Here is an 18,389-nt window from a genome sequence, read left to right on the forward strand (position 1 = left end):
AACTCAATGTAAACTAACATATTCTCTCTGGTATCACTAGGATCCAGGAGGATGCCTTTAAGGAATCAGTAGTATCCTTAACATCTGGGTCGTCGATCTGACTTCGTCTGGCCAGTCTTTTGAAGGCACTGGGCAAAGGGGTCACCCCTCTTTATCCCCTTGGCTAATGGCTGCTAGGTGGTCTCATCTGTAGTGCTAATTGCCAGAGTCCTAGGAGACCAATCTGAGGACAGCCTTCCTCTCCTGCGCTATTGTCTCCAGGTTAGGTTGAAAGCCCCCAGGGCCTGAAGGTCATCGTCTTCTTCTACAATGTTTCACTGTGTCATTCTCCTTTCCAGGACCCCAGAGGCCTTGTCCTGATCTGCTGGAATCCCTAGGAGTGCCCTCACCAAGGTGAGGGACCGTAGTTGATGCAATTGTCCATTCCAACGGAAGATAAGGCAGTAACGGTACCCCCACGAGTAGGAGGCATCATGCTCCTGCAGAAAGGAGGTTATGAGACAGAAGTACTTGCGCTTCTGTAAAGTAATGATAGATAAGTCTTGATACAGCACCACAGAATTGCCTCGAAACCTGAGTGAGTGCATTTCCCAGGCCTTCCGGAGGATCTGTTCTTCTACTTGAAACTCATGCACGCAAGTCAATATATCCGCTGGGGTGCCGCATTAGTCTGTTGGGAGCCTATCCTGTGCATGCGATGTAGATGGATTATAGAGCCTCCATGATGTGAGCGAACAAGGCCTGAACAAATGCCTCCATGTTGTTGGCCTCCACACAGGTGGGCACTCGATGTATGCTGACGTTGTTCCTCCTGGAGCGGTTCTCCAGATCCTCCGCATAGGCCTGGAGATCTATATGCTGGTCCCTCAGATGGATAAATTCCTGCTGCAGTTGTTCAAATTCTTCCTCTCTGCTTATCTCCCAATCCTCCAGGTTGGAGACCATGTCTCCCTGGTCAGCCACATCCATGTGAATTGTCTTTATCTCCTGGGACAGATCTCCTTTGACTGTGTGCAAATCTTCACTAAGAGAGGCAAACAGCACCTCGAAGAAGGAGTGATTAACAGGGCCCTCATTGTCTCGATCATCAGATTGTGTTTTCTTGTTAGCTACAGGAACGTTGTCGCCGCTGGGCCTCGAGGACGGCTTCATCCGCATGTCTTTCAAGGGTCTGTCCTTCTTACCTCATGTCCTTGCCTCATGCTGTTGCCATATTGTAGCCTCGACCTGTTAGGGTTCAGTAGCGGGGGTTAGGTCGTGGGCCTTGGCAGGGTCCATAATCCACAGGGGGGGGGCATCTTCTGTGGGTACCCCCAAGCTCCACCTCAGATGGTCAGGTGCATCCTAACGGGCTCAGAGCTTTTTGCAGCTGGTGCAGGTATATCTGTGGGAGGCGAGGGAACCCCACTCAAATCCTGGTATACTTTACTGCGCCCCCGGGGGTCCCCAGTGATTGTCAGGCAGAGCAGGGCATTTCGACAACAGAGGCATCTGGCAGGCCCAAAAGAGCTCCCTTGATTGGGTTGCCATTGGGCACTGCGATGGCAGTTTCTGGGGTGTAGTGTCTCTAATACGGGGCTGGCTGCTCGTGGGGGGCACCCCAGTTCGCTCACCGCGCTTGTCTGCTGTGCTCTGCCACTCAAACCCGATCCTCGGCATCTCTGCTATGGTGCACACTTCGCCCTTCAATGTCTGGATGAGAGGTAGTCAATAAGTCAGAGGCGGGCCCCTCAACAAAGACTCAGCCTGCGACGAACTCCCCCAGTCCAATAGGATCCATCCCCCTCAGCTACCAGAGAGGCGTTGTGCGGGTCTCACCTCTCCGTTTCTGCATGAGTGTCCACCTGGCCTTGGTATACATGGCACTTCTCTGTCCGCCACAGCTGCTCCCCCTCAAAGCCAGCCGCTCTTTTACCAGCTCCTCCGCCGGTCTTCTCGGCTTGTCAGTGGTGCCGCTGTATGCTGCTGGGAGGCAGAGTGCTCAAGGCTCGGCTTCTCTGTGTCACTGCAGGCTGGTGCACAGGTTGCCATATGTTGGGCCCATGGCTGTCGATTGCGGCCAAGCCATGCCCGCCAACTTTGTACCATTGCCTCCCCCACTCTCGGCCGTCCTCTGGTCAGTAGACTCCTGTCTCAGGATCCAACTTTTTTGCCATGCTCACAGGGTTGACAGGGTTGTGGGGGCTGTGGATACAGACAGATGACTAATGGAAGGGGGAATTTCACCCAGGCCTGCCGGTGATGGGGGAGAGGACCTAAATCATGTCCCACTGGCCCGCCATCTTGACCACACCCTGAAGAATATGATTTACAGGGTATTTTTCAAAATGTCTTCTTTCTTACACAGTGAATTACATTTCAAAGGCACTAATGCAGTGAAATCCATTTGGAAATAATAAATATCCTACTAGTCTATGCTCCCATATATCCTCTGATTATAAATGGTACCTCACTTGTGCAGGTAGGCCTAGTGCCTGCTGCAGGAAAGGGCCAAAAATGCATCATGGATACATCACATTTTTCCACTCCACTCAACATGGCCCCATTTATTTGCACAGTGGGTAGATGTGGATTTTGGGTCCTAGGTCTGCTCGCAGCTAGGGAAACCTACACATTTTTTTAAAACTAGACACCTAGAGGAGTCCGGGATGGGGTGACGTGTGCAGCTCTTACCCAGTTACCTAAAAATTATTGCAAACCTCAAACTTTGACCAAAAAAATACATTTTTCTCACATTTCTGTAATGGAAAGTTCTGGAATCTGTTGGAAGCCACAAACGTCCTTCCACCCAGAATTCCCCTAAGTCGTCCAATAAAAATGGTTTTTCACTTGTGTGGGTAGGCCCAGTGTTCTCGACAGGAAACGGCCCAAAACGCAACTTGGACACATCACATTTTTTAACTTAAAACTGACCAGTTTTTTCCACAGTGGATTTTGGGCCCAAGCTCAGCTGGCACCTAAGGAAATCCAGCAAACCTGTACATTTTTAAAATGTAGACACCTAGATGAATCCAGGATGGGGTGACTTGTGTGGCCGTCACCCAGTTGTTTTACCCAGAATCCCTTGCAAACCTCGAACTTCAACTATAAAAACACATTCTCCCCTCATTTCTGTTATGGAAAGTTCTGGAATGTGTAGGGAGCCACAAACTTCCTTCCACCTAACATTTCCCTTAGCCCTCTTATAAAAATGCTACCTCACTTGTGTTGGTAGGTCTAGTGCCCGCAACAGGAAGCAGCCCAAAACACAATATCAATACATCACATTTTTCCACTCAGACCTGATCCATTTTTTGCAAAGTGAGTGACTGTGGATTTTGGGCTCTAGCTCAGCCAGCACCCAGCGAAACCTTTAAACTGTTACATTTTTTAAACCTAGCAGCTTGGGAAATCCAGGATTGGGTGACGTGCGTGGCTCTCACCAGGTTGTTTTACTCAGAATCCTGTGAAAACCTTAAACGTTGAATAAAAAACATCAGCAATTTCTGTCACAAAAATTATCTTATTTGGCAATGGGGGGGGGGTAGGAGTGTTTTTTAACCGAGGACTGATGGATACCCAAGGAAACCTGTTAAACCCTGACATTTCTTAAACCTAGACACTCAATGGAACCCACAGTGGTATGACTTGTGTGAATCCCACAAAGCTTTCCTGAAATGCCCTGCAAATCCCAAACTTTGCCTACAATTGCACATTTTGATTGCAGTTCTATGACATGAACTTCCAGAATCAGCAGGAATCCACAAAATTCCTAACACTCAGCATTCTCCCACTTGTCCCGATACCTCACTTGTGGGGCTAGGTAGATTTTCTAACGTGGGCAGACGTGAGTTGTCGAGGGCGTAAAATCATTTTGAATGGCTGCGTGCACTGCATGGTGATGTGCATGCTAGTTTTTCAGCGAAGAACATGCTACCAGCGCTAAATCACAGCGCGAGCAGCACAACACACATATTTCTGCCAGTTGCCAAAATCTTACAGAGTTTTTATGTAACTCCATGGAATTCCACCAAGTGGAATTCTGCAAGTTTAGCCCACCCCTACAATGTATCTACTTCCATATGGGACAGGTGGATCTCCTGGAGGAGGGCCACATCCGCATGCTCAGAGCCCAAATAAGAAAGCACCTTTTTCATTTTAGCCTAATTTTTGGACTTATCACATTTAGAGAAATTATATTGATTGGTTTAGTCGGCATGTGCGGAGCAGCACAAGTAATGGACAGGGAGATGAGTATGAATGGGCGGAACAGTCTGTGGTTTGCAGGTTTCGGCAGGGAAGGAGGAAAAACCTTGCTTCAAAGGAAGAATGAGTTGTGTCTTACCCCCAAACCAATATTTAGTCAAAGCTGCTCATTGTAAAGCGAGAAGTGGCCATTGTCTCTATGTGCATTGGAGAAATACAGTATCAATAGTGAGCAGCAGAACTAAAGGAGTGTATGATTTCCATGAGTATGGTGGCTTGTACTACTCAGTGATCCCCAACTACCAACGGGAGATGCCCCACTGGTGGAGTGGACTCAGTATGGCAAGTGGGAACATGAGTATCATAGGCAGGTGTGCAATAATGGTCACAGATTTAAAGAACCTGTAATATTAAAACAGTACAACAAAGAGAACAATACAAGAATAAGTCAGCATTCCTCCCTTGTGAGTGAGGAACGAACAGCAGGAGGCAAGTGATTGGCAAAGGATATATTTATCTATTTGTGGCCAGATGGAGTGAACAGTAATGAGAATGCCTCGGTTTCCAGGGTCATGGCAGGTTTCACCGAAGATTTAGAATTATCTTGGGAGGTTTCCTGAGTGAGCTCTTCCACTGTTTTTATCTTCATCTCCTGTTCCGTGGATTTCCAGAAAGGGCAATCTTGTTGATGTCCTGGACACTGGGAGGGTTTGTCGCTACTATGATAAGGTCGATTAATATGAAGTTCTGGCTCTGTTATGGCTATATTGGCACCGTCTAAACTGTCCAAAATTTTTCCCAGCTCCTACAGGCCTCTGGATTTGCCATCAAATGTAGCCCACATTGCTTCTGGTTCTAGAGTGCCATACTTAGGTGGTCATTACAACCCTGGCGGTCGGTGTTAAAGTGGCGGTAAGACCAGCAACAGGCCGGTGGTAAATACATTGGAATTACGACCGTGGTGGAAACCGCCAACAAAGACAGCCACTTTAACACTCCGACCGCCACTGCGGTACAGACAAACAGCTTGGCGGTCACCGCCAACAGACAGGCAGAGGACAAAGTACTGCCCACAATATCACAACCTACTAATCCGCCACCTTTTCCGGGGCGGATTCACCGCGGATAAAAACACGGCGGAAACAGGACTTTGAAGGGAAAATGCTCACCTCTACACACCCCATGAGGAACCAGGACACCATGGAGCCGGAACTCCAAATTCTCCGTGCGATGGTCTTCCTGCTCCTCTACCAGGAGCATGAACGCCCGTGGCGACGACCACGGTGAGTACTGCACCTACGACACGGGGAGGGCGGAGGGAAAAAACAGGGACACACACATGCAACACCCCCACCCTCACCCACTACAACACACACACTAATACATATTTATACATTATAGTTACACCCCTCAACCCCCCCGGAAGAATGCAAAGACAAAAGGAAATGAGTGTAACCATCGTAATATATTAAAATCAAGTACGCAAAAATATATATATACACCATAAACAAAATATACACCAAGCTTAGTAGTCGAGTTAGTGCTCCAATGAAGTCCGTGGAACACTGGGCCCACACGGTATGGGCGAGGCCCACACAAGATCCCCGACCATGATGGAGAGAACACTGCAGGGGCATCAGAGAGCAAGAAAACAGGCACCTCAGGGGGAGAGAAAGGGGGGGCACCTCAGCCGGTTGAGTGCACAATGCCAAATCCATGAGAGGGCCACATGCCCACTGTTCAATCCTGGGGAGTGCAAATCGACAGTCTCTCAAGTCTATACAGTGGGTGGGTTGCCCACTGTTCAATCCTGGGGAGTGCAAAGCCACATTCTCTCAGGTTTATACAGTGGGTGGGTTGCCCACTGCTGCATCCTGGGGAGTGTAAAGCCACAGTCTCTCAAGTCTCTACAGTGGGTGGGTTGCCCACTGCTGCATCCTGGGGAGTGCAAAGCCACAGTCTCTCAAGTCTCTACAGTGGGCAGGTTGTCCACTGGTTCAAACCTGGGGAGTCCAAAGCCACAGTCTCTCAAGTCGATGACAGTCTCCACTGGTTCTGGAGGGGGCTCTGTGCCCAGAGTGCTTCATCCTGCTAAGGACAGAGGTAGTGGATGTATCTCTCCACTGGTTCTGGAGGGGGCATGGTGCCCAGAGTGCTTCATCCTGCTAAGGACAGAGGTAGTGGATGTATCTCTCCACTGGTTCTGGAGGGGGCATGGTGCCAAGAGTGCTTCATCCTGGTCGTGACGGACTCAGTAGCGTCAGTGCCCTTGGCGCTCATGGGCCAGTGGTGCATGAGGCAGCAGTGCCCTGTTCAGCGGTGCATGGAGCGGCGGTGCCCTGTTCAGCGATGCTTGGTGCGGCGGTGCCCTGTTCAGTGGTGCTTGAGGTGGCGGTGCCCTGTTCAGCGGTGCTTGAGGCGGCGGTGCCCTGTTCAGTGGTGTTTGAAGCGGCGGTGCCCTGTTCAGCGATGCTTGGAGTGGCGGTGCCCTGTTCAGCGGTGCTTGAGGCGGCGGGCTCCTTTGCAGTGACTCACCTGCTTGTGGTCCTCTCTAGACCAGCGGGGCTTGTGCTGGCGGTCCTCTCTGTCCCAGCGGGGCTTGTGCTGGCGGTCCTCTCTAGCCCAGCGGGGCATGTGCTGGCGGTCCTCTCTGTCCCAGCGGGGCTTTTGCTGGCGGTCCTCTCTAGCCCAGCGGGGCTTGTGCTGGCGGTCCTCTCTAGCCCAGCGGGGCTTGTGCTGGCGGTCCTCTCTGTCCCAGCAGGGCTTGTGCTGGCGGTCCTCTCTGTCCCAGCGGGGCTTGTGCTGGTGGTCCTCTCTAGCCCAGCGGGGCTGATGGCTGTGGCCTCCTGGGCAGCAGGACTGATGGCTGTGGCCACCTGGGCAGCGGGGCTGATGGCGGTGGCCTCCTGGGCAGCAGGGCTGATGGCTGTGGCCTCCTTGGCAGCGGGGCTGATGGCGGTGGCCTCCTGGGCAGCAGGGATGAGGACGGTCTCCTCCGCCATGCTGCTCTTCCCAGGCTTTCCTGGTTTCTTGTGGCCCTTCCCCACCTCAGAAGGTGTCGCAGCTGACTCCACACTCCCACCGGGACCCCTGGGAGCGGCTTTGGTGGCTAGAGTCTTCCCTCTCTACCGCTGGGCACTGGCCAACTTCTGATGCTTCACAGGTAGGGGACTGTCCGTGCTGTGGCTCCGTGCCAAACTGGCTGCCCTGGTGGCCGATGCACTCCAGATTCCGGTGACTACAGGCACCACTGGTCCCGGAGATGTTGTGGCTGAGGTGCTAGTTTGGGACCTAGGAGACGGACGGGGTGGGGAAGGTGTGGGAAAGAGGTCAAGGTTGGACAGGAAAAGCTTTATGGAGACACTGCGACGGGTAGCTGGAGGGGGTTTGGGAGTGGTGGAAGAGGTTGTGGTTGTAGGAGGTGTTCGTTTGCTGACTTTGGGTGAAGGTGCATGGGCTGGAGGCTGTCGTGAGGTGGATGTCTGTTGGGTGGGTGTGTGCCTGCGTTTGTGTATCTTGGGAGGTGGCGTCACAGACACACTGGGAGAGGACACAGGGGACGTGTGAATGGTAGTGGGGGTAGTGACGTGAGCGGGGTGTGGTGTTGGGTGTGCTGGTGACGGCAGTAGTGGATGTAGATATAATGTATGCAGGTGTGAGTGTAGACGAGACTGGGAGGGAGGAAGGAGACGAGGAGGAGGGGGACACAGTGGATGTTGGTGTGTCTGCATGTGTGTGATGCTTGCGTGAGTGCCTGTGGGATGTGTGGTGCTTATGTTTGCCAGAGCTTCCCTTGTGTGTTGACGTGTGTGCATGCTGGTCTGTAGGTGTGCTTGTGATTGGCTGGGGTACATGGGTGTGGGTCTGGGTGGAGGAAGTTGGAGGGAGGAGGCTAGAGACAGGGACAATGGCTGCCATCAGTACTGAGGCCAGACTCTGAAAAGCTCGCTGAAGAGCCGCCTGACCAGAATGAATGCCCTCCAGGAATGCATTTGTTTGCTGCAACTGCCTTTCTACACCCTGGATGGCATTCAAAATGGTAGACTGCCCAACAGTGAGGGACCTGAGGAGGTCAATGGCCTCCTCACTGAGGGCAGCAGGTGTGACTGGGGCAGGGGCTGAGGTGCCTGGGGCGAAGGTGATGCCCACCCTCCTGGGTGAGCGGGCATGGGGCAAAGGCTGATGGGCTTCTGGGAGGGCGGTGCTGGTAGGGGGGGGTGGCGGCTGTACCTCTAGATGGGGCGGCACAGATGTTGGCGCCACCACAAGGGAGCCCCCATCAGAGGACGAGTCCGTGTCGCTGGTCTCAGCTCCTGTCCCCGCCGTGGAGCTCCCCTCGCCCTCCGTCCCACTGTTGAAGTCCCAGTCCATAGTGTGGCCCTCCATGGCCATGTGGGATATAGCCCCCTCGTGCTCCGGTGCCACTGCTCCTGCACCTGATGCTGCTAATGCACACAAGAACAGGGAAACCACAAAAAGGGGGGGAATGACAGAAGAAAGACATGTTGAGTGGATGCATTACCGCTACAGTTGTCGGACACGAAGCCCCCTGCACTACGCTGCGCTCTTGGGCTCCACTGATCAATCCCTGGGAAATGGACTACTAGGCTATGGACGACTTCTGCACACATGGATAACACAGGGGCATGATTAGGTGTACTTGGTCCTCTACAGAGGTGGGGTGGGGTGCCACGTGGCCTGCCTTACGGAGGGACCTTGCCTACGAAACTCGCCCTGGCCCATGGAAACCCACAGCCCACCTCCCCCACCCAGACCCCTCAACTACGCGCAAAATCAGCAGGATGAGAGTGTACTCATCAAATCAAATCAAATCATTAACATTTATAAAGCGCGCTACTCACCCGTGCGGGTCTCAAGGCGCTAGGGGGGAAAGGGGGGGTTATCGCTGCTCGAACAGCCAAGTCTTTAGGAGTCTCCGGAAAGCGGAGTGGTCCTGGGTGGTCCTGAGGCTGGTGGGGAGGGAGTTCCAGGTCTTGGCCGCCAGGAAGGAGAAAGATCTCCCACCCGCCGTGGAGCGGCGGGTGCGAGGGACGGCAGCAAGTGCGAGGCCAGCGGAGCGGAGGGGGCGGGTGGGGACGTAGAAGCTGAGGCGTCTGTTGAGGTATTCCGGTCCCTTGTTGTGGAGGGCTTTGTGTGCGTGGGTGAGAAGACGGAAGGTGATCCTTTTGCTGACTGGGAGCCAATGCAGGTGTCTCAGGTGTGCGGAGATGTGGCTGTTGCGGGGTACGTCGAGGATGAGGCGGGCCGAGGCGTTTTGGATGCGTTGCAGGCGGTTTTGGAGTTTGGCGGTGGTCCCGGCGTAGAGGGTGTTGCCGTAGTCCAGGCGACTCGTGACAAGGGCGTGGGTCACGGTTTTTCTGGTGTCGGCGGGGATCCAGCGGAAGATCTTGCGGAGCATGCGGAGAGTGAGAAAGCAGGCGGAGGACACGGTGTTGACTTGCTTGGTCATGGTGAGAAGAGGGTCCAAGATGAAGCCGAGGTTGCGGGCGTGGTCTGCGGGGGTCGGTGCGGTGCCGAGGGCCGTGGGCCACCAGGAGTCGTCCCAGGCGGACGGGGTGTTGCCGAGGATGAGGACTTCCGTTTTTTCAGAGTTCAGCTTTAGGCGGCTGAGCCTCATCCAATCTGCGACGTCCTTCATACCCTCTTGTAGGTTGGTCTTGGCGCTGGCGGGGTCCTTGGTGAGGGAGAGTACAAGTTGGGTGTCGTCGGCGTAGGAGGTGATGATGATGTCGTGCTTGCGTACGATGTCGGCGAGGGGGCTCATGTAGACATTGAAGAGTGTCGGGCTGAGCGATGAGCCTTGAGGTACGCCGCAGATGATCTTGGTGGGTTCTGAGCGAAACGGAGGGAGGTAAACTCTTTGGGAGCGGTTAGCGAGGAAGGAGGCGATCCAATCTAGGGCCTGGCCTTGGATCCCGGTGGAGCGTAGGCGGGTGATTAGGGTGCGGTGACAGACGGTGTCAAAGGCAGCCGAGAGGTCGAGGAGAATGAGGGCGACTGTTTCACCGTTGTCCATCAGGGTTCTGATGTCGTCTGTGACTGAGATGAGGGCGGTTTCCGTGCTGTGGTTGGTTCGGAATCCGGTTTGTGAAGGGTCGAGCAGGTTGTTGTCTTCCAGGAAGGTGGTCAGCTGTTTGTTGACGGTCTTTTCTATTACCTTGGCTGGGAAAGGTAGAAGAGAGATGGGGCGGAAGTTTTTCAGGTCGCTTGGGTCAGCCGTAGGTTTCTTTAGTAGGGCGTTGACTTCAGCGTGCTTCCAGCATTCGGGGAAGGTAGCAGAAGAAAAAGAAGAGTTGATGACGGTCTGGAGGTGCGGGGCGATGATGTAGTCGGCTTTGTTAAAGATGAAGTGCGGGCAGGGGTCCGAAGGGGCGCCAGAGTGGATAGAGTTCATGATGGATTTGGTTTCTTCCGTGTTGATGTGGGTCCAGTTGTTGAGGGTGATGTCCGGGGAAGCGGGTTCAGTGGTGTATGGTTGGGTCTGGTGTCCGAAGCTGTCGTGGAGGTCGCTGATCTTGCGATGGAAGGAAGTGGCGAGGGATTCGCACAAATCCTGTGAGGGCGTGATGGCGTTGGCGCTGGCGCTGGGGTTGGAGAACTCTTTGACGATGCTGAAGAGTTCTCTGCTGTTGTGGCTGTTTTTGTCTAGTCTGTCGGTGAAAAAGTTCCTTTTGGCAGTGCGGATCAGGTGGTGGTGTTCGCGTGTAGCGTTCTTGAGGGCGGTCATGTTGTCCGCGGTGTGGTCCTTGCGCCAGGCCTTCTCAAGGGCACGACAAGTTTTCTTTGATTCTTTGAGGGTGTCAGAGAACCAGAGAGGTTTTTTGGTGTTGGTCTGTCGATGCGTGCGTTTGAGGGGAGCAAGGTTGTCAGCGCAGTTGGAGATCCAGTTTGTGAGGTTGAGAGCTGCGTCGTTGGGGTCGGTGGTGAGGGTGGGTTGGTTGGCGGCGAGAGCGGAGAAGAGTTGCTCTTCAGGGATCTTGTTCCACTGTCGACGAGGGGTGGGTTGAGTGCGGAGGTGGGAGGTCTCGCGTCGGAATGTGAAGTGGACGCAGCTGTGGTCGGTCCAGTGTAGGGCAGAGGTGTGGCTGAAGAAGACGTGTTTGCTGGCGGAGAAGATAGGGTCGAGCGTGTGTCCGGCGATGTGGGTGGCGGTGTTCACCAGTTGTTTGAGGCCGAGGTTGGCGAGGTTGTCGAGCAGGGTGGTGGTGTTGGGGTCGTTGTTTTGTTCCAGATGGAAGTTGAGGTCGCCTAGGAGGATGTAGTCCGGTGAGGCGAGGGCGTGCGGGGAGATGAAGTCGGCGATGGCGTCGCTGAAAGAGGCGCGAGGTCCGGGAGGACGGTAGACGAGGGATCCTCTGAGGGTGGTCCTTGGGTCGGTGCGAATCTGAAAATGCAGGTGTTCAGCGGCGAGGGGGGGGTCTTCGGTGGAGGTGGTGACGCTGATGGAGTCTTTGAAGATGATGGCGACACCTCCTCCTACTTGGTTGGTGCGGTCTTTTCTGGAGATCTTGTAGCCTTCGGGGATGGCGGGTAGCGATGTCTGGAGCAGAGGAGGCGTTCATCCATGTCTCCGTGATGAAGGCGACGTCCGGGGCTGTGGAGTCCAGGAGGTCCCAAAGTTCAACGGCGTGCTTGTGGACGGAACGAGCGTTGATCAGGATGCACTTGAGGTGGTTGATGGCGCGTGGGCTTGTGGTCGTGGTAGTTGCGTGGTGGAAGATGCGTTTGCAGGAGTTGCAGGCGAAGGGTCCATGGGTGCGTTTGGGGTGAGCTAGGAAGCAGGTTTTGGAGCGCCCTGGGTTGAGGGCGAGGAGGGTGGTGGGGTCGTAGCGGATCAGCGGGGCTTGGGGGAGCTGGGGACCAGGGGTCGTGGCGCTGGGCGCGGGCCAGGCGCGGACGGGCGCCATAAGAGGTAGGAGGGGGGGGAGGGGTCAGCTGGGGGCGAATGGGAGCTGGGGGGCGGGGGCGTGCAGGAGGTCGCGGCGGGAAAGCGCGAGGGAGGGGGGGGACAGGTAGAGTGAGAGGAGCTGGGGGAGGGGGTTTAGGGTGGAGGAGGGTGAGTGTTAGGAGGTTTGGAGATTAGGGAGAGAGATAGGAGTAGGGTTGTGAAGATAGGGGAGGGGGGGTTGTAGAGGTGGGTGAGGGAGAGAGGTAGAGTGAGAGGATAGGGAGATAGGTAGTAGAGGGGGTGGCGGGAGGGGGGGAGAGATAGAGAAATAGATAGAGAAAATAGATAGAGAAGTCGATAGATAGGGAAATAGATAGATAGACAGATAGGTAGGTAGGAGGAGGTGGAGAGTGGGGGAGTTAGATAGTGAGATAGGGAGCTAGAGAGATAGGAAGATAGGAGGAGTGAGGGAGGTAGATAGCGATCGGGTTAGCTAGGGGTGAGAGAGGGGGAGGCGAGTGAGGGAGGGGGATGAGGAAGGAGCAGGAGGGCAGGCTCGGGGGAAGAAGACGGAGGAGGTAGAAGAGCCGAAGACAGAAGACAGAAGAACAGAAGACAGAAGAACAGAAGATCGGAAGAGCAGAAGAACAGAGAAGAACAGAGAAGAACAGAGAAGAACAGAGAAGAACCGAGAAGAAGAACACAGAAGCACCGAGAAGAACAGAGAAGAAGAACACAGAAGACCGGAAGAACACAGAAGAACAGAAGGGAAGAACAGAAGAACAGAAGAACACAGAAGAAGATTGCAGAGGGGGAGCGAGGAGGAAGAGACAGAGAGGAGGAAAAGAAGCAGGAGCAGGAGAGAAGGTGAGTGGCGCGGGGCAGGGCGAGGGGCTGGGAGGAGGGGGGTACTTACAGTTAGGTGGGTCTCAGGAACACAGGAACTCGGGAACTTGGAGGAGCTGCAGCGGCAGGGGGAGCGACCTACCCTTGGGTCAAGGGTCGCTACCACTGTCGCGCAGCGGCCGCCATAAGAGGTAGGAGGGGGGGGGGAGGGGTCAGCTGGGGGCGAATGGGAGCTGGGGGGTGGGGGCGTGCAGGAGGTCGCGGTGGGAAAGCGCGAGGGAGGGGGGGGACAGGTAGAGTGAGAGGAGCTGGGGGAGGGGGTTTAGGGTGGAGGAGGGTGAGTGTTAGGAGGTTTGGAGATTAGGGAGAGAGATAGGAGTAGGGTTGTGAAGATAGGGGAGGGGGGGTTGTAGAGGTGGGTGAGGGAGAGAGGTAGAGTGAGAGGATAGGGAGATAGGTAGTAGAGGGGGTGGCAGGAGGGGGGGAGAGATAGAGAAATAGATAGAGAAAATAGATAGAGAAGTCAATAGATAGGGAAATAGATAGATAGACAGATAGGTAGGTAGGAGGAGGTGGAGAGTGGGGGAGTTAGATAGTGAGATAGGGAGCTAGAGAGATAGGAAGATAGGAGGAGTGAGGGAGGTAGATAGCGATCGGGTTAGCTAGGGGTGAGAGAGGGGGAGGCGAGTGAGGGAGGGGGATGAGGAAGGAGCAGGAGGGCAGGCTCGGGGGAAGAAGACGGAGGAGGTAGAAGAGCCGAAGACAGAAGACAGAAGAACAGAAGACAGAAGAACAGAAGATCGGAAGAGCAGAAGAACAGAGAAGAACAGAGAAGAACAGAGAAGAACAGAGAAGAAGAACACAGAAGCACCGAGAAGAACAGAGAAGAAGAACACAGAAGACCGGAAGAACACAGAAGAACAGAAGGGAAGAACAGAAGAACACAGAAGAAGATTGCAGAGGGGGAGCGAGGAGGAAGAGACAGAGAGGAGGAAAAGAAGCAGGAGCAGGAGAGAAGGTGAGTGGCGCGGGGCAGGGCGAGGGGCTGGGAGGAGGGGGGTACTTACAGTTAGGTGGGTCTCAGGAACACAGGAACTCGGGAACTTGGAGGAGCTGCAGCGGCAGGGGGAGCGACCTACCCTCATCCCCTTGTGGCTGCTGTGATGCCCTCAAGCGCCCATCCAACTCCGGGTACGCCACCGCCAGGATCCTGAACATCAGGGGGGTCATGGTGCGATGGGCACCCCTCTCACGTTGGGAGGCCATCCCCAGCTGAGCCTCCGCCATCTTCTTGCTCCAGCGGCGAATGTCCTCCCATCTTTTCCAGCAGTGGGTGCTCCGACTGTGGTAGACCCCCAGGGTCCGGACTTCCTTGGTGATGGCACGCCAAATATATTTTTTCTGATGGGCGCTGACCTACATGAATTGTACAGGGGGAAGAGAAACTTATTACCAACTGAACCGTCACAGTCATTGGCCCCCATCCCTACCATGTGGCACATGCACTCACCGTCGATTCATGCACGCTGCAATATCCCCCCCTTCTTACATCCACCCCACTCCACACAGGCATAGCCCATACAGCATGCTCCCAGTGTACTTACCTGTTTGTCTGGAGGACCGTAGAGTAGCGTGTACTGGGGGAGGACCCTGTCCATGAGTTTCTCCAACTCCTCTGATGTGAATGCAGGGGCTCTTTTCCGAGACACTCGAGCCATTGTCTCTTCCAGACCGAGGTCACAGCAGCACTTGCAGTGTAGGTCCTCTCCTGTCGAAGATCAGGTATCAAGTGATTGAACAGATAGAAAATGGCGGTGACGTCCGCGGTAGTGCGTACCATCACCGCCGGCGTACATCGTCATTGGCTCCTGGGACCCATAGGGTCCAATGTTAACCAATGCAGCATTGCACCGTGGTCTTCGCCCGCCTACCGCGATGGTGTACAACGCAAGCGCAGTTACCTCACATCCCATTGTCCCACTTTAGGGGTCAGGCAGCTGCCATTTCAGGGGCCCACATGGCCCCATTTTTAACTACATCACACATACCTAGGCCTAGACTCAACACACATACAGTCCACGTTTCGGATTATGATTCGTGTTCTGTGTAAGTTGTGGGTACCTCTGAGTTGTTAGACTCTGTGCTCGCTGTTGTCCTTCATAGGCACCGTCTGCTGGGACATGTAAGGAGATGGCGGCATTCTCTGGTGTACAGAACGTTGGTGGACCTGTCGACAATGGAGGAAAGACATGTGATCATCACCTACAGGCTTGACCGTGCCACAATCCAGGAACTGTGTACCTAGCTGGAGCCAGACCTGATGTCAGCTATCCGCCATCCAACAGGAATCCCCCCTCAAGTGCAGGTGCTGTCAGTGCTCCATTTCCTTCCATTTCAAACAACTGTGGCCATTGCATCAGGGATGTCCCAGCCTATGTTTTCCAACGTGTTGTCCAGAGTGCTGTCTGCCCTGCTGAAACACATGCGGAGCTACATCGTTTTCCCTCAGGTGGAGGATTTGCCTACAGTGAAAGGAGACTTCTATGCCCTGGGACATATCCCCAACATCATAGGTGCCATTGATGGGACACATGTGGCTTTGGTTCCCCCCCTCCCGCAGGAGTGAACAGGTGTACAGAAACCGGAAGAGTTATCATTCGATGAATGTACTGATGGTATGTTTGGCGGACCAGTACATCTCCCATGTTAATGCCAAGTTCACTGGCTCAGTGCATGACGCCTACATCCTGCGGAATAGCAGCATTCCTTATTTGATGGGTCAACTCCAGAGGCACTGTGTGTGGCTATTAGGTGAGCACCTGGAAGAAAGACAGTGGGAATGGTTGTCTGGGTCTGGGGTTATCCATACAGGTTAGTGTGTGTCTAACAGTTGTACCTCGCCATTTGCAGGTGACTCTGGTTACCCCAACCTGTCATGTCTACTGACCCCAGTGAGGAATCCCAGGACAAGGGCAGAGCTACAATGAGGCCCATGGGCGAACTCGGCGGATAATCGAGCGGATCTTCAGCCTCCTGAAGGCCAGGTTCAGGTGCCTCCATATGACAGGTGGATCCCTATTCTACTCACCAAAGAAGGTGTGTCATATCATCGTGGCCTGCTGTATGCTTCACAACTTAACTTTGGGATGACAGGTGCCTTTTCTGCAGGAGGATGGTACAGATGGCGGCGTTGTTGCAGCTGTGGAGCCTGTGGACAGTGAAGATGAGGAAGCAGAAGAAGAAGGCATAGACAACAGGGACTCAGTGATCCAGCAATATTTCCAGTGAGACACAGGTAAGAATACAAACCTGCCTACTACATGTACTTTAACACTACTACCTCTCTACTGTCTGTCGTTTTCACCCAGTGTATGGGTATCACTTTCCCTTACGATTTCACAGATGTGGGTCCCACAGTGTGACATCTGCTTTGATTCCTCATGGACTACAGCTGTGTGACATAGGTATGTTGACGTTACAAATGAAAGAGCTTTTTGACACTGTAATTGCTAATACACTATTCCGAAATCACAGACTGACTCCAGAATGTTTTGTGCTTCATGGGTGTTTATTTAATTGCAAAATATTGGAGGGGGTAGCAAAATGGTGAGGGGTGATGGTGGAGGAATGTCCATGGCAGAGTCCAGTCTATTAGTCTCACAGGTGCATTGCCCAAATGGGCATAAGAAGTGGAGCTGGGGCAGTTTGAGGATGGACAGGGTGACAAAGTGGGACAGAAGGATGACATTCAGGGTGGTCTCATTTCTTGGCGGGGGTTTTGGCATCGTTCTCTGTCTTTGTCCTGGATCTCAGGGACCATTTGCGGGGTGGTTCTCCCTCTGCAGGGGGTGGGGTGCTGGTGTGGTGGTCCTGTGGCGGTGCCTCCTGTCCACTAGCGCCAGCGGAGGTGGTGGGCAGTTCATCGTCCATGCTAGTATCAGGGGCCCCTTGTTGTGCCACAGTGTCCCTCCTGGTGTTGAGTACTTCCTTCAGCACCCCTACGATGGTGCCCAGGGTGGAATTGATGGCTCTGAGTTCCTCCCTGAAGCCCAAATACTGTTCCAACTGCAGGCGCTGGGTCTCCTGAAACTTGGCCAGTACCGTTGCCATTTTCTCCTGGGAGTGGTGGTAGGCTCCCATGATGTTGGAGAGGGCATCGTGGAGAGTGGGTTCCCTTGGGCTGTCCTCCCCCTGTCGCACAGCAGCCCTCCCAGTTCCCCTGTGTTCCTGGGCCTCCATCCCCTGGACCGTGTGCCCACTACCACTTCCCCCAGGTCCCTGTTGTTGTTAGGGTGGTGGGTTAGCCTGGGTTCCCTGTAGTGGTGGACACACTGCTGATTGACGTGTCCTGGGGACGGAGGTATGGGCCCGCTGGGTGGGTGCTGTGCTGGTGTTTCCAGAGGGCGGAAGCTCTGTAGTGGCCTGTGACTGTGTGATGGGAACCGACTGTCCCGAGGTCCCCGATGGGCCGGGCTGGTCATCTAGATCCAGTTGGACAGAGGTGCTGTCATCACTGTGGGCCTCTTCTGTTGGTGGTGTGGACATGTGTGGACCCTCCTGTCCGGTGACGTTGGGTAGGGGTTCTGCAGGGGTATAAAAGGATGTTTATTACATCTGTTTGTGCCATGGTGTGCAATGGGTGGGTGACTGTGTACCCCAGTGCTTGCATTCTTGTGTGATGATGGTTTAGGGGGGTGTATGGCTATGTGCAATGGCCATGCTTTAGTGATGGGTGTCCATGCTTTGTTGTTGCATGCAGGGCTTGGTGTTGGGATGTGTGGGTTGTGATAGTGGAACATTTGTGAGGAGTAGGAGTGATGGGGTGAGGGTGAGGGTGAGGGTGGGGGATGTAATAGTTAAGATTTGACTTACCAGAGTCCATTCCTCCATCTAGTCCTGTGAGGCCCTCAGGATGCAGAATCGCCAAGACCTGCTCCTCCCATGTTGTTAGTTGTGGGTGAGGAGGCGGGGTCCGCCTCTAGTCCACTGAAGCGCAAGGTGGTGTCTTGAGACCACGGAACGCACCTTCCCCCGTAGGTCGTTCCACCTCTTCCTGATGTCATCCCGATTTCTTGGGTGCAGTCCCACTGCGTTGACCCTGTCCACTATTCTTCGCCATAGCTCCATCTTCCTTGCAATGGAGGTGTGCTGCACCTGTCATCCAAATAGCTGTGGCTCTTCCCGGACGATTTCCTCCACCATGACCCTGAGCTCCTCCTCTGAGAACCTGGGGTGTCTTTGCCGTGCCATGGGGTGGTGGGGGTGATGTGTGGGGCGGTGTATGTGGTGATAAGTGTGCTGATATGTAGTGGGGTGTTGTGTGCGGTGTGTGGAAGTTATGTGGGTGATGGTGTTGTGTGCCTGTGGATGCTAGTATTGTTGATGGTGGTGTCTCTCTTTGTGCTTCTTTCTCAATTGTGGTCGTAGGGGTTTGTGGGTGATGTAGGTG

Source organism: Pleurodeles waltl, chromosome 8 (assembly GCF_031143425.1).
Source record: "Pleurodeles waltl isolate 20211129_DDA chromosome 8, aPleWal1.hap1.20221129, whole genome shotgun sequence".
Lineage (NCBI taxonomy): Eukaryota > Metazoa > Chordata > Amphibia > Caudata > Salamandridae > Pleurodeles > Pleurodeles waltl.